The sequence below is a fragment of the Pteropus alecto genome, unplaced genomic scaffold, assembly GCF_000325575.1.
Source record: "Pteropus alecto unplaced genomic scaffold, ASM32557v1 scaffold483, whole genome shotgun sequence".
In the NCBI taxonomy this organism is placed as follows: domain Eukaryota; kingdom Metazoa; phylum Chordata; class Mammalia; order Chiroptera; family Pteropodidae; genus Pteropus; species Pteropus alecto.
The window spans coordinates 173691-188287 of NW_006433384.1; the positions used below are offsets into that span (position 1 = coordinate 173691).

Here is a 14597-nt window from a genome sequence, read left to right on the forward strand (position 1 = left end):
TCCTGTCATCCAAAACAAACATCCTATCATCTTAACCAAACACCAAGTTTTTCCATACATACCACAGACCTAGGAAAATGGTGAGAGCGATGAAATAAAACACTTGCAAAGGCTACTGGAAATAAATGGAACTATAAAGATTGTGTTCCCATTCCTAAGGAGAGAATAAACTATAGGAAGCACTTTATATAGAACAGAAAAAGATTCGTGAAAAATTCAGAAGCTATTTCTTACTTATGTGGAGCCAAATATTTTGGAAGGAAGAAAAAGCATAAACTTGACATTCCATAGGGCATGGTATACATTTCCTGTTGAACTCCTATAAAAGGTTTAACTACATAGAAAAAACACTGCTCACAAAAACACAAGCAAAGAACTATGTGTATGTATCTAACAAAGAAGCATTAGCCAGTTTATAACCAAACATGGAGGCTTCATAATATTAAAAAGTACCTGATATTATGGGCTCAAGTGTCAGGAGATAGAAATTACAAAATGTCTTAAAAGGGGGGAGGAACATTTTCATTTTTTTTTTTTCCTTTCATGTATGTAGAGCTAGGAAAACAGTTGCACCTGTTTAAACATCTACTTGTGAGACTTTGGGCTCTATTAGAGAACATATGGTTTTCCTTTGAGGACAAATTTGGAATCTTCTAAAAAAGAAATAATTTCTTAGTCTTTCAGAGATTATTTTTAATGTCTTGGTTCCAGACAGTGCTTCTCCTATTCACTTTCTCAATAATTAGATGCCAACACAAGGAAAGAGGGAAGGTAAAACTATGCAAAGAAAAATAAATAATTTGTATGAACTTCACAAATATGGTTTATAGTATCCCTGGAAGACAGGACAGAATCTGGAAATATTAGTGTTTCAATCATCTGTTGCAGAAAGTTCAGGTTAAACCTGCTTGTTGTAAAGATTATTTTTAAAAAGTGTCATTTTGAAATTTCCCTATTTTGAATAAGCTTTGGGGAAAACTTGTGAAAAGCAAAGAAAAATTCTTCAAATTATAAAAATAAAATACTTAAGGTATTTTTGCTGTTGTGGATAAATTATACAAGAAGGAGGTAATTCTAGAAGATAAAGCAATTAACTAAAAATAAAGAAACCAATAAAAAATAAAATAAAAATTCCAAACAACTACTAATACATTATACCAGCACTGTACTTAAAGGAAAAGACTGATAGCATTGATGAAAAATTCTACATGATCCAAACTCTGCAAATAGGACATGGGAAGAGATAACAAGAATTCAATGCCCATCCATGTTATCTGGAGGAGCCTGATCTGAACATATTAGAGATAATCACTTTCCTAACAAGAGGAAAAAGAAGATGGGTAATATGGCCTATTCTTACTCTACAATGTTAGTTTCTAGCAACCTTAAGCTTCCATATCACAGCCACATTAAAACCCCAGGCTCCCTTTCCCTGCAGTAGATCATGCCATGCAGAGCAGACAAAGGAAGGCTGTAGTTATTTTTAAAGAAGAAAAAAGCATGAAGCAAGCTCCAAAGGTGCAAGGCTGAATTGGCTACATTAGCTTACCATATATCTCGGATCTACTCTCCTCTGAACTAGACTTTGTCTTCTTGGAGGAGCTATCTGCACAAGAGCGGGAGAAAAGGAGAGATATAGAAAATATGGAGACCAATGTAAGGGGGAAAATTCATGGGGAAAAAAAGAATGAAACATGATCAAGTTAAATCGTGCAAACACAAAGTATGAATATCACAGGTGACAGCATTTAGAATAGTCACGAACAGCACAAGTAATGACATTTTAAAGATTTATCAAAGAAAAGAGTGCAATAAAAATATGTTCAAACAAAACAACACATGAATATTCTACAAAGTATATCATGTGGCAATTGTAGAGATGACAAAAGCACTAAAAGCCATAATAATCTCATTATGAAGCACTGCATACCACTTAACTAAATCTGTCTTTGGAGATGGTAACAGCACAGATGAATAATATAGAATAAGTCAATCTCACAAGACCATAATACTTTTATGAACATAGGGCAGAAAGTTGTGACCCCCATTAGCAAGACAATAACTAATCATAAAAACGAAAGCCTCTAAGCCACATGATGTCAAAATTAGGTGTGAGAAATAAAGAATTATCTCTTAATGGAGATCCGGAAGTTACATATTACATACTCCCACCACCAAAACCTCCTACATTGATGACTAGGTTTCATTTTACCTACTACCTAAGATGCAGGTAAATTATTAGCTATTCACTTTCTATTTTCCCCTTCCTAAATAATATTTATATTTTTTCAAAATAAAAGATCAGTTTATACTATACGCATGAAACATCTTAATTAGATACAAAAAATATACTAACTCTATTAAAAATTAAAAATTTTATTTCTAAATAAAATATCTAAAAATAGATATATTATATTTGTGTATCTGGGACCTTAGCATTTATTTTATTTTTTTGTCATAGGAATATACAACTGAATAAAATAGTATGTGCACAAAGAACACATTAGTTTCAAGTGAGAAAAGCAAAATTATCAAGCAATTTTTATAAATTAAATACTAGGTGAATTTACAAGGAGAAAACAAAAGCATATATTTTACAAGAGGAGTTCAAAATATATATAAATTTAAGAATACAAATAGTCGAAAGTCTACTAACATTAAAACTCTAGGAAAGACCAACACTAGGGAAGCTGAAAGACAGGCTCTGAGTTCAAAATACTTTTTGACTGAAGAAAAAGGAAACTTTTCATTTGCTTACTCTAAAATGAGATGATAATTAATTTTTGAAGTTGCATTTTATCAAATACTCCAATTTACCGTCATCACATCTGAATTTTTAAATGACTACAGAAATTGGTACTTGTGATAGACTTGACTTTATGACATACTATGACATACCTATCTATGATTTATCTTAATACTAAGTCCTTGGTCTTAACAAAATATCCAATTATGATACAGTAACTATTTCTATTATCATCGCTATTTTTAAATATAACACATTCTACAATGATGCTTCCACAGTGGAATTCATAGTATTGAAAATTAAAAATATTTGCATTCTTCCTGAATGCAAAGGAGGAATTACATAACTGAAGAGGAAGGACAGCCTAAAACAGATTAAACAGCCACTCTGAAACAGGTGTTTCAGGAAGTTATATAGCTTAAGCTTAGTATTCTTAGTATTCTTATATAGCTTAGTATTCTGAAGTTCACAACTCTCAATATTCTTTGGAAGAATAATGTTTTACCTGTGGGGTCAAAATCATGAGATGTACTGCGCTCAACTTTCTGCTTCTTATCTGTTGGTGACTCTCGGTTCAAAATACTTCCATGCCTAAATTAAAGCAATCAAATATTTACAAGACAGTCATTAGAATAAAAACAATTTGATAATCCAAAGTGTGTCTTACAAAAAGAAACTATGAAATCGGTTTACTTTACTCAGTCTCATAAACCTCTCTAATTTATATTTTTCAAAAAGTTTTAATACTCAGTCTATGCTGTGTGTAATATAGAATTTATTTACTTGATTATAAAAAGTGCTTAAAAATTATAAAAGTAGTCTACGGACATGCCTCCCTGAACAAGCCCGATGTCTGATCTTGGAAGCTAAGCAGGGTCAGGCCTGGTTAGTATAGTATTTGGAAGGGAGACCACCTAGGAAGACCAGGTGCTGTAGGCTTAAAAAAATAAAAAATGAAAATAAGGGATTGTAAGCTGACAAGGTCTGTGCAATCTGTGAGGTCAACCAAGGGTTGCCTCACCTAAAAAAAAAAAATTTATAAAAGTAGTATTTAGTATAAAGTCTACTTTATTCTTAGAAATTAGTGTTTAAATTCTTTTATAGTGGCTTTTAAAGATTAATCATTATTATTTCCATCTAACAGATAAGAAAATAGTGCCTAAAACAGTATTTAAACACACTTCCTGACCCTACACATACCATGGTCAGGTTTAAAACCACTGTGTAAATATAGCATTGATGACAGCAGTTAAAAAAAATCTCAGGGAAGCTACACTTAGACCCTGCCTGTAGTTCACAATAGGCTTAGCCAGGCTCAGATGATACTAGAATTATTATTTTTCCTATGGCCTACCCAATTACACTGATCAGATAATGGCTGGGCAGTAAATAAGACCATAACTATAATACATACAATACTAATTAATTGGAATGCCAAGATTAGCATTGGTATCCTGAACTACGGTGTTACTAAAAATGAAAAAGGTACTATAATAATTAGGAATGACATACTACCAGTATTTTAAATAATATTTATAATAATTAAGATCAGAGAGAAGAAATGGTGAAGAACAAGTACTTCTAAGGAAGAGACATTTAATTCTGGGAAATCAATAAATATGAAGATATGGACACAGACATATTTGAACATTATGGACTTTTTTCCTTTACAGTCTTAAAGTAATTAAGACTGATCCAGTCTGCCAAAGTTCATTAACTAAAGGCAGTTACAGTTATCCAAATGATAATACATCAAAAACTGGCAATCCACTTACACTCCCAAGCTATTCACAACTAGAAACAGTCACAACAGATTTTAAAATTAAGTATCTTCATAGGGAATGACCTTAAGTATCAATTTGAACAAACTTTTAAAACGCTTATATTAAAAACATTGAAAATGTTATCAAAACAATGCCACCTTCCAGAAAAAAATATGCAACACCTGTTATATTTTAAATGTGTAAAATATTTTGAAATTTTAAACTAAAATCCACATTTTCAAAACCACAAAACTCCACGAGAATTTCAAAGGAATGCTTCCAATTAAAGTTAACTTAAATATATGAAGTGCAACTGAACAACTTACCTTATAGGTTTTTTGAGGGGAAACCTGAAACAAAAACAAAAACGAAAAGGTTAGATGTAGTTATTTCACTTGTAAGACTATCATTAAATTTATTGATTCTACTAAACCAGAATAAAATAATTAAATTTTTCTTTAATTTTTTAGGCGAGGCAACTCTTGGTTGACCTCACAGATTGCAAGGATCTTGTCAACTTATGATCCCTTATTTTTTAAGCCTACAGCACCTGGTCTTCCTATGTGGTCTCCTATCCAAGTACTAACCAGGCCTGACCCTGCTTAGATGGGATCGGGCTTGTTCAGGGTAGCATGGCCGTAAACAAAAAAAAATTTAAATTTTATGCTAACTTTTCCAAAGCAATTCAACAAACAGGTGGAGTGAGAAGCTCAGCACCATTTTTAATATCTTAACTATTTTGTTAAATCTTAAATTGCAGGTGCAATTTATCATCAGCCGTCTCTGACTACTGGTTCTCCTTTTAAAAATCCAAATAATAGCAGCAGCTAAATTTATTGAGGGCTTACTAGATGCTAAGCACTACTCTAAGTTGTTAATATGTATTATCTCATTTAATCCTTAAAAATAACCATGAAGATATTATTTCCATTGTACAGATTTGGAGGGGGAAAAAAAAGAAGGCAAAGAGAAATATTTTACTATTAGCGAGGAAAAGTTCCTTCTTGCCCATCATCTCTCTTCACCCTCCAAAATATCTGGGTGCTGATTATTGCACTATTGATCTGTCTACCCTTTGATTATGATCAAATCATGATTCTCTATCACTAATGTTTAGTTTTAATAACAAAAATCTAGAAAAAATTACCATTGGAGTACTATCAGTTATTAAAAATATGTTCCAAAAGCAGAAAACAAAAGGTGCTTCTTTTTTTTCTTGGTTCTATAAGCTAAAAGAATTACAGCATTTCCTCCTGGTTGTCTTTTTTAAAAGCAGTATTACTGAAGGCTTCTTGATAAGAGTTTGATGCTATACATAAACAGTAAGTCTAAAATGTGTTCTCAAATTTATTCCCATTTTCATTTCTGTTCTTTTCAGAAATTATCTCAATCTACAGTATTTTATGTAAAATTCTGCAGTCTAGGTAATATGAACAGGGTTTATTACAAATATCAATAAAACTGGGTTTTAAAAAAAGGCTTTTAGTAAAGAAAGTAAGATATAAACATAAAACAATACTTGAATGACTATTTTATGTGAAATAAAAGTAGTTTATTTTTTAAAAAACTCAAAAAAGTACAAATTTAAGTAAAATTCCCTTTAAATCCTATATAAATCAAAAATGATCCAAAGAAAGACTAAGAATCTAAAATTTTCCCTAGTAAGTGATAGCATGTTAACTCACAACAAAATTAGGGATAACAAGGAAAGGAGTTCTGAAATAAGAAGACACTGTTCTAGAGAATACACTTATTACAAAAGATTACCAAATCTTCAGAAGTAAAAGTTTCTAAGTAAGAAAAAAAATGTTTTTAATCTACATATGAATATAAGTGTTGACAGAAAAGAATTTCCAACAGAATTTCTGCGGAGGATAATACCTGCAGTTAGCAACTTTAGCCACTCTACCTAATAGCCATTATAAAAATTCCTGCCCCCAAACATTGCTGCTTGGATCAGGGGCTGCAACATCCAGGGAGGTTCTGGTAAAGAAGCCCAGAAGTTCCCAGCTATTGATTGTAAGACAGTTTCCTGAGCCATTTTCTTAAAAGGAAATGGAAAAGGAAGAGGGAAAAAGGAGGACAAAAATGAAATGTGAAGATAAATAACCACTCTATAGTATAAAGTATAACCTGCTTATAATCTACTTACTACATTCATAAAGTACATACAGATAAAGAACTTTTCTCAAACAAAAACTTTTAAATTATGATACTTTTTATCTAATTATTAAATTCTACTTTAAAGTATGAGGTAAAACGAACAAATACGTATGTTCATATGTATGTGTAGCTGCATATATACATAACTAACAATGTCAAGGGCCTTCCTGGCTATTTCACTTGTTTCCTCTGCTCCAGTTAAGAAAATCACCTACCACTGTTTCATACTGAGATGGAGATGTAATTAGATACCTGGAAACGGAAAGCTAGAACCCCAAAGTAAAGTCTGGGGCTACAGTCTGTAGATTTGAGTCATCAATCCATGTATGGTCACTAAAATTTAAAATAGCATGTGAAGATTAAGGATCAAATCCTGGGGGTAAGGAGAGGGATAGCTTCTCAACAACTGAAGATGGATGTGAGAGCCAATGAAGGAGATTAAGAAGATAAACCAGAAAAGAGAAAGGGCTGTCTGTCCTAGGAGCTAAGGAAGAAGAGATAACCAATATTATTGACTGCTGCAAAAAGGCAGATCTAAAGGCTAAAAATTGGTCATCTTCTGAGTAACAAATTAGCCCAACACTAGGCTGATGAAACAGTTCTGGTATAAAAAATCCTATATTTTCAAGTCCCTGTCCATTGTGTAGTCAATCATCAAATCATGATTTTATATTTATGTAGAACAGCTGTGTTTGAAAGCTAAGGCATTAGATGTGCCTAATCAAACTGTGTCTGGCTTTTGAAAATATTGTATCAATTCAGACATTTAACCAACAATGAACATGTTTATGCCTATTTACATATGTGTGTTATGTATTTTTCCAGATATAAGATAAAATCAAAATACTAATATCCATAATAAATAAAGGAAAAGAATATCAGGAATTTCAGCCATTGGGATAAGGTAACTAGACACCCTTACTTTAGATTACCTATACTAAGCATATTTATATACCAGAAATCCTAACCAACTGCTTTAAATGTCACAATATATTTACTCACTCGATGAAGGATGGATACCTTTTCTTTGTTAGTTATAAGCTTTAATATTATTAAAGCCCTAAGTAACAATATAGAGGTCTCCCCCAATATTTTATTTTCACACTCTTCCCAATGTTATTAAAGTGCAGAGGGAAATGTGACTTGGTAATTAAATAACCCTAACCCAGTAAAATAATATACACTGGAATAAAACTTCCATTTCTTAAACCAGGTTTAACTACTCTACAATATATACACACACATACCTGATCTTATATTTGAGATATCCCTTAAACTGTTAAATGTAATTTCTTCTGGAATTAAAAAAAATTGCAAAGGGCTGCAAAAGTTTTGTGTTATCACGTATATGATTATAATAAATAGCCTAATAGAAATCATTGATTGTGATGAGAAAAGAGCTAGCCTTTTGACACTACTATAATCCAGTGAGAGTGTTCTGATAAAAGAAATAGATATTACACTCAAACCTTAATTCCTATCGTCTCTCTCCTCTGAAGTAATAGATATTTTCCTCCTTGGGTTTATTTATGATGAGGAATTTGGGAGTCTAGATGGTTCTTAATAAAGGATAAATGAAATTAAAGGGAGGAAGTTAAGGAAATTTTACCTACATTAGTTAGTGGTCAAGCTTTCAATACCAGTCAAACAATGTTAGCTATTAAATTTAGAATTCTCAAAAATCTATTGTCAAGATACATCCTGATATTAGTGATGTTAAAATATAGGGAGAAAAAACCTGTGCACCTTGAAATCAATGAAATATAGTACTATTTTTTTGGAATCCACTCCAGTGAGGAGAGTTACTAGACAAAGAGCTCTGCAAAATAGGTAAGATAATTCCAAGACTTAATTCTCATAAATTGATGATAAACATCAGTGTAAAAAAAAAAACAAATACTATTCTGGTATTGTCATAGTCAATGAAAATTACATGTGGGGCAAGGACTCTTCAGAAAAAAATATCACTAGTATATATTCTAAATTTAAATAATTTAAATTTAAAAAGTGCTTGAACTTGGTCATGTTGCTTAACCTCTATAAGCATCATCTGTAACATAGTGATAATACCAGTACCTACCTCAAATTTGTTTTGAGGATTAAATTAGAAAATGAGAAGATTAAACTCGAAAATGAGAAACATTATACGAGAAGCATTGCCTATCACATAGTTACTACTTATTTATTATCAGCTATTAGGAAGAACAAAAATAAAATCTGAACTTTAGTGGCTTGACTTTAAATAGAAAAGAAAAATAAGCTTAAAAACTAACACTATTCAAATGCTCAGTAAAATCCACAGACAGACATAATTCAAAGCAAGAAATTAAACCATAGATTTAATTCACCAAGTCAGATTATATAAAATTAACATCAATAATCAAGTCAACAAATTTCCCATATGCTACAGGTTAAGAAAAAAGATGAGGTTACAACCAAAACATTTAACTTTCCTGTCAGGTAGGGTTAGTGATTTTCTTTGAAAAGATCATTAAATTGTATTGACCATACCTGAAACTTAGCAAAAAAATCTATTATTTCCTCATCTCATTTAAAATATCAAGAATGATTAAGGCATTCTCTGTCTTGGATGTAAATCAAGTTTTTCATTTACCTATTTTTACAAAATAATTTCAATAGTATGAAGTAAAACATTTACTCTAATATGAATATAAACCAGCTAGTTCTAGTACTGTATTATTTTTCACAAAATAACATAACAGCTAAAAAGGCATTTGCCTGCAATATAAAAATGAGTACCCTTAAAGTATAGGATTTAGAACATAGTGCTGACTTCAGTTGAATTGTTAATTCAATCTTTAGATCTCTGGACAATAAGGTTCACAGAACCGAAAGTAGTAAATGAACACTACTACTCCCCCTCCCTCCAAAAACACCAATCATAAATCTTTTCACCACCTACAACTTATGACTTATCTAGTTTAGAGTCACTAAAAGAGCTAAAAATTTTGAAACCAAAAAAAAAAAAAGTCTGAACATTATCTACCTTTGTAGTTTATTAGCACATCCCAAGCATACGAAGTTGTTAGCAGAACTGGCAATAGAACATTAGTTCTATCTTAAAGGCTCTAAAGCAGAAGCTACAGCTGACAGGATGGCTCAAGGAGTTTTTCACAATGTTATTAGTTTTTGAACCTTGGGATACAAACCACAGAATAACAATACCAAGGAGATCAGTTCTGGTGTAAAATCCAAAAATGATTCACTAGAATGTAAAATAAAGATTTCAAATTAACTTCTTAAATATAGCTTTGTATACTGCCACTTTTACTGAAGAACTTAAACACATGACAGATGCTTACTAAACATCTCTTATTTCCTGGACATATTTTGACAACTCAAATGGTAAATTTTAAATTATTTTAATTACCTCTGCCAGAGCTTTTATAAATTGACTATCTGGTTGTTTCTGAACTGGGAATAGTTCAGAATGAAAATAACAACTTATTAAAGGCTTGCATTTCCTTATTGACAACTTGGAATACTATCACTTTTGTGAATATATCCTATAAGGTTTCTAAATAATTTTCCTTTGAGATCATCACTATTAACTTACACAGTATCTTTTTAGAGTTTAAACTATTCACTTAAAAAAAAAAAAAGTAAAAAGAACTTCTGGAAAAAAAGTATGAGATCCTCAAACTACTTAAGTATCCTCATCCCAATCAAAACCATTCAAATCATCAAATCCATGTGTACAGAAGAGATATTAATATCATTAAATTGACATAAGCAATAAACTGGACTCCATAGTATAATCTCATTATTTATAAAATAAGGACAATGCATGTTTTTCATTTGGAAGGGATTTAAATCCTAATATTGTTTCACAGTTCCTTGTTACAGAATATGTATCAGAAAATAATAAAAATAAGAGAGGGGAAAAAAAACCCTCTTAATCTAGGATGGATTTTACATAAAATACATTGAGATTAAATGTTCAAAATTTGTAAACTAAAGTGAGAATTGTGCAAAGTTTAAGACAAGCTGCTTTTCGCAAATTTTCCAGAAGATAAAATCATGCTTCTGAAAAGTAGATGTCATTGAGACAAGCGCCAGCATTAATCTGAGCTTGAGCGTATTACTAAAATGTAAAATTAAAATATAAAATATTATGTCAAATAACATTTTACTTTCTTTGATATTATAAAGTGCTACTCAAAATTTATTCTTTAAATCACATATATGATATATTTGCAGTTTGTTTGCATTTTTTATTAAAAATGTTTAATGCATCCATAAAAATGGCATTCTTGAGCAAGGAATACTGATTTAACAAGAAAACAAATTTTAATAGATTTATCTTTCTATCAAATGCCAACATAACTACAAGAATAAGTCTTTCATTTCCAAAATCTTAGAAGAAAAAAACAAACAAAACTATAATAACTCCCAAATCGCAAAATATTATTCATAATATCTGCTTAACTTAAGGTGTTGTACTTGATATGTACAAAAGCCTAATCGCTGCCTATCTCCACTACAAAGCTAAATAGACAAGAATTTGCCCAAATTTCACAATACATGGAAACACAAGGAACCACAAAAGTATAATCTTAGTTCCCTTATACTCTAAAATTGTTCACAATTTAAAACTTTTAAATTAATTTTAAAATTTCCTTCCATTAACACAAGTCAATTTGTTGTGAAGATTAAAAACCTTAAATACTTTCAAGGAAAACATCTAAAGGAATAAAGACTGAGAATATGCCATGTTTTCTACTTAACAATTTTTTAAAATAATGTAAGAAATGCATTGTGGGTATTTCGATTACATATCCTTAAATTTATGTAAGTCATATTCCTTAGCTGATGAAATATTTCTATCAATAAATAAAATTTAAAGGTTACATGAACTTAAAATATAGGTAAAGATAAATACTACTAAAAAAAAAAAAAACCCCGATCATAGCCAATATCATTACAATTAAATCTTCCATATAACATACCTTCCACATCCATAAAAGTGTTTTTTTCCTTAAAAAAATTTGTTTCTGATATCCAATCAAGAGGATGGAGTAGGTAAATTCTGTGCTTGCCACCTCCCACAAGCACATCAAAATTACAACTAAATTAAAGGACAATCATCATTGAGAAACACCTGTAGACTAACTGAAAAGAATTCCTATAACTGAGAATAGAAGATCCATGTAGAGACTGGTAGGAGAGGCTAAGATGTAGAATGGGCAGGTCCCATACCCACGGAATTAAGAAGCAGGAAGGATATCTTGGCTGTAGAAATCTCTGAGATATGAAGGGTTCCAGCCCGACACTGGGCTCCCCAACCTAGGGAATCAGTGCCAAGAAGGGGAAACCCCACAATATCTGACTGTAAAAACAAGTGGGGATTGAGGTCTCATAAAGAGAAAGTGCAATAGCTACTAGAGACCAAGGTGCTGCAGGTCTTAAAAGGGCCACAAAAAGACTCACCTATAGACTCACAGTACAGAGGCAGCTGCTGAAAACGCACCAGAGACATACATGGAGGAAATAAACTGCCTAACTTTGGGGAGAGGGCTGGAGGGGCTGGAGATGGGAGCACCTCTCTCTAGGACAAAAGTGTTGGCAGACACCATTGTTCCTTTGTTGAACTCTCTTTCAATCCAACCAAAACACAGGTGGGAACCAAATCTGAGTCCTCATTAACCAGGCTAACACAGTTTGCCTTGTCCTGGTGATTCCCTGAGATTCCCATCCTACGCATATTGCTTGCTGAGCACCAGTGTATTCCAGCAGTTCCTCAACAAAAACGACCTGCCTAGGATCACGCTGTGAATTTCCCAAACTCTCTCAAAGGTCCACAAATCCCAAACAGCAGCCAGCTTCAGTGGGCTTCTGAGCTCTTGCTAACTGGCCACAGGGCCAGCACAAGCAGGGACCACTAAAACTTGCATGGTAACTCCCATTCGCTTGACTCAAACCTGGCATAAGCAGTAGGCCAGCCTTGGCATTAAACGTAGCTTCAATTGAGTGGCCACAAGCCCAGAACAAGTGGTAACTGGACTCACCTAACATGGTGGTGCCCACATATGAGTCCCAAACCCAGTACAACTGGCAGCTAGCCTTAGTTTGTACTGTATCCTCTCCTAAGAGACCCAAGCCCAGAACAAGAGTAGCCAACCACAGGTCACTAAACAGCTTCTACCCAGAAGCCAGAAGCCCAGCACAAGAGGAGGCTGACTGTGGCCTGCACAAGAGCCCCTCCCAAGAAATTATAAAACCAACAAACCTGGTAGCTGGCTTTACACCACAAAAGAGTCCCACCCAACAAGCTCCACAAATGACACACTAAAAGGGTGGACATGTCCAGAACCACAGCCCCCTAAAATTGACTCTTGCTCCATGGATTCAACTTCTGCACAACAGTTCATCTGCTGTAGTCATGGCCTGTCCACAAAGCTGGGCAGTCAAATCTCAGCCACACCCACTGAAGTGCCAAAAGGAATCAAGGCTCAACTACAACAGGAGGGTACACACAACCTACACAGGTGACACCCTGGAGCACCCAATTTGGGTGCTACTGGGCCCAACAGGAAACCTATATAAGGCCACTATGTCAAGACCAGAGATGTAACACATCTACTTAATACATAGAAACAAACACAGGAAGTCACCCAAAATGAAGAAATGATAAAATTATATTACCTTGACAGTAATAAAAAAGCATTTAAAAATGCTAAGAAAAACAGAATTGTTCATAAAGTTCTGATTTAAACATGAAGCAGAATAAAAAGTAACATAATCATAAAGTAATTGATGGAAAGTATGTCTTTAATATTCTGTTTCAAGTGGCCCAGGAATTGCATCATTGCACCAGTAGAAAAGAAAGTATAGTCCTAACTAGCATACTTCTTAACTTGGCAGAAATAATATGAATATGTATGTCGTATATTATATATGACAATATAAGCATTGTGTTGGTTTTCAGACTTAGAATCAGCCTATTGGCAAAGCACAGAATATTTAGTTGTGCCTCCAGATCAGAATGGAAATGCAAAAAACTCTCCTAATGATGTGAGTAAAACTGTAGTTGAAAGAAATGAAGGTAGAGGGAAAGAAATATAATTAGAAGGAAAGATATGTGCATTAAATACCTAATCTGACATAGAAGAGAGTTAAGATTCAAACTCCTCGATGGAACAAAAATACAGATATAATTATATTGTTTCGACTTAGGTAATAACCAATTAACCCAACTAATAGTAATAATACAGTTATTAAACACCAGGAAAAAAATGAGAAGAAAGTGAAGGTGGGAAGCATAAATGAGCAATATCCTCAGAGAGGGAGGAAAACTTAGGTATTACCTAAAGATAACAAATCAAGAAAAAGAACTATGAGGTTATTATTTATTGCTGGATCACCATAATAACTAAAATTTGAATGAAAAAGATTGAGGTAAAAAGGATAAGGTGAGAGAATGTTTCTTCTCATCATACACCATTCTGAGTTGTTGGCATCTCTGATGTTGGTTTCTAAAAGTTGTTTAAAAATGATTTCCCTGTTTACTTTTTAGTGCATTTTAAAGTTTTACATATTAGAATTTTGATTCTAGCTAACCCACAGTTATTTAAATATGAATGTGGCTGTAGATTAGGTTGAAGCTCTTTTGGGACTAATTTCCTCTTTTGTAATTATCATCTTTATTAAGTATTAACACCAATCGAATGTCTGACTTTTGTCTTTTCAGGATCAAAGCAAGTTGGAGAAACATCAGCATCTGGAGACTCCTTAGATGGCACACCTCGTACTTCCAATACCATCTTCGATTTTCTACCTCCTCCATTAGATCAAGTTCAGGAGGAGGAATGGGAAGTAGAAAGGTAATTCAGTGATAACTTAGGTTTAGATTTTGAACACTGCTTAAAATTTTTGATTGTATAGTATCGCTATACATTGTGGTT

General features: G+C 32.8%; 1 protein-coding gene across 1 annotated transcript in view; it reads right to left on the bottom strand.

Annotated features, from left to right (window-relative positions):
* The window catches only part of ARHGEF12 (Rho guanine nucleotide exchange factor 12), an 81194-nt gene extending 76335 nt beyond the window's left edge, over window positions 1-4859 (bottom strand). The window contains exons 1-3 of the mRNA XM_025044264.1: window positions 4836-4859; window positions 3252-3337; window positions 1550-1606 (exon numbers count right to left, since the gene is read on the bottom strand). The gene's annotated coding sequence lies outside the window, so the exon portion shown is untranslated. The remainder of the gene's footprint in view (window positions 1-1549; window positions 1607-3251; window positions 3338-4835) is intronic.
* Between the last annotated feature and the right edge of the window lie 9738 nt (window positions 4860-14597).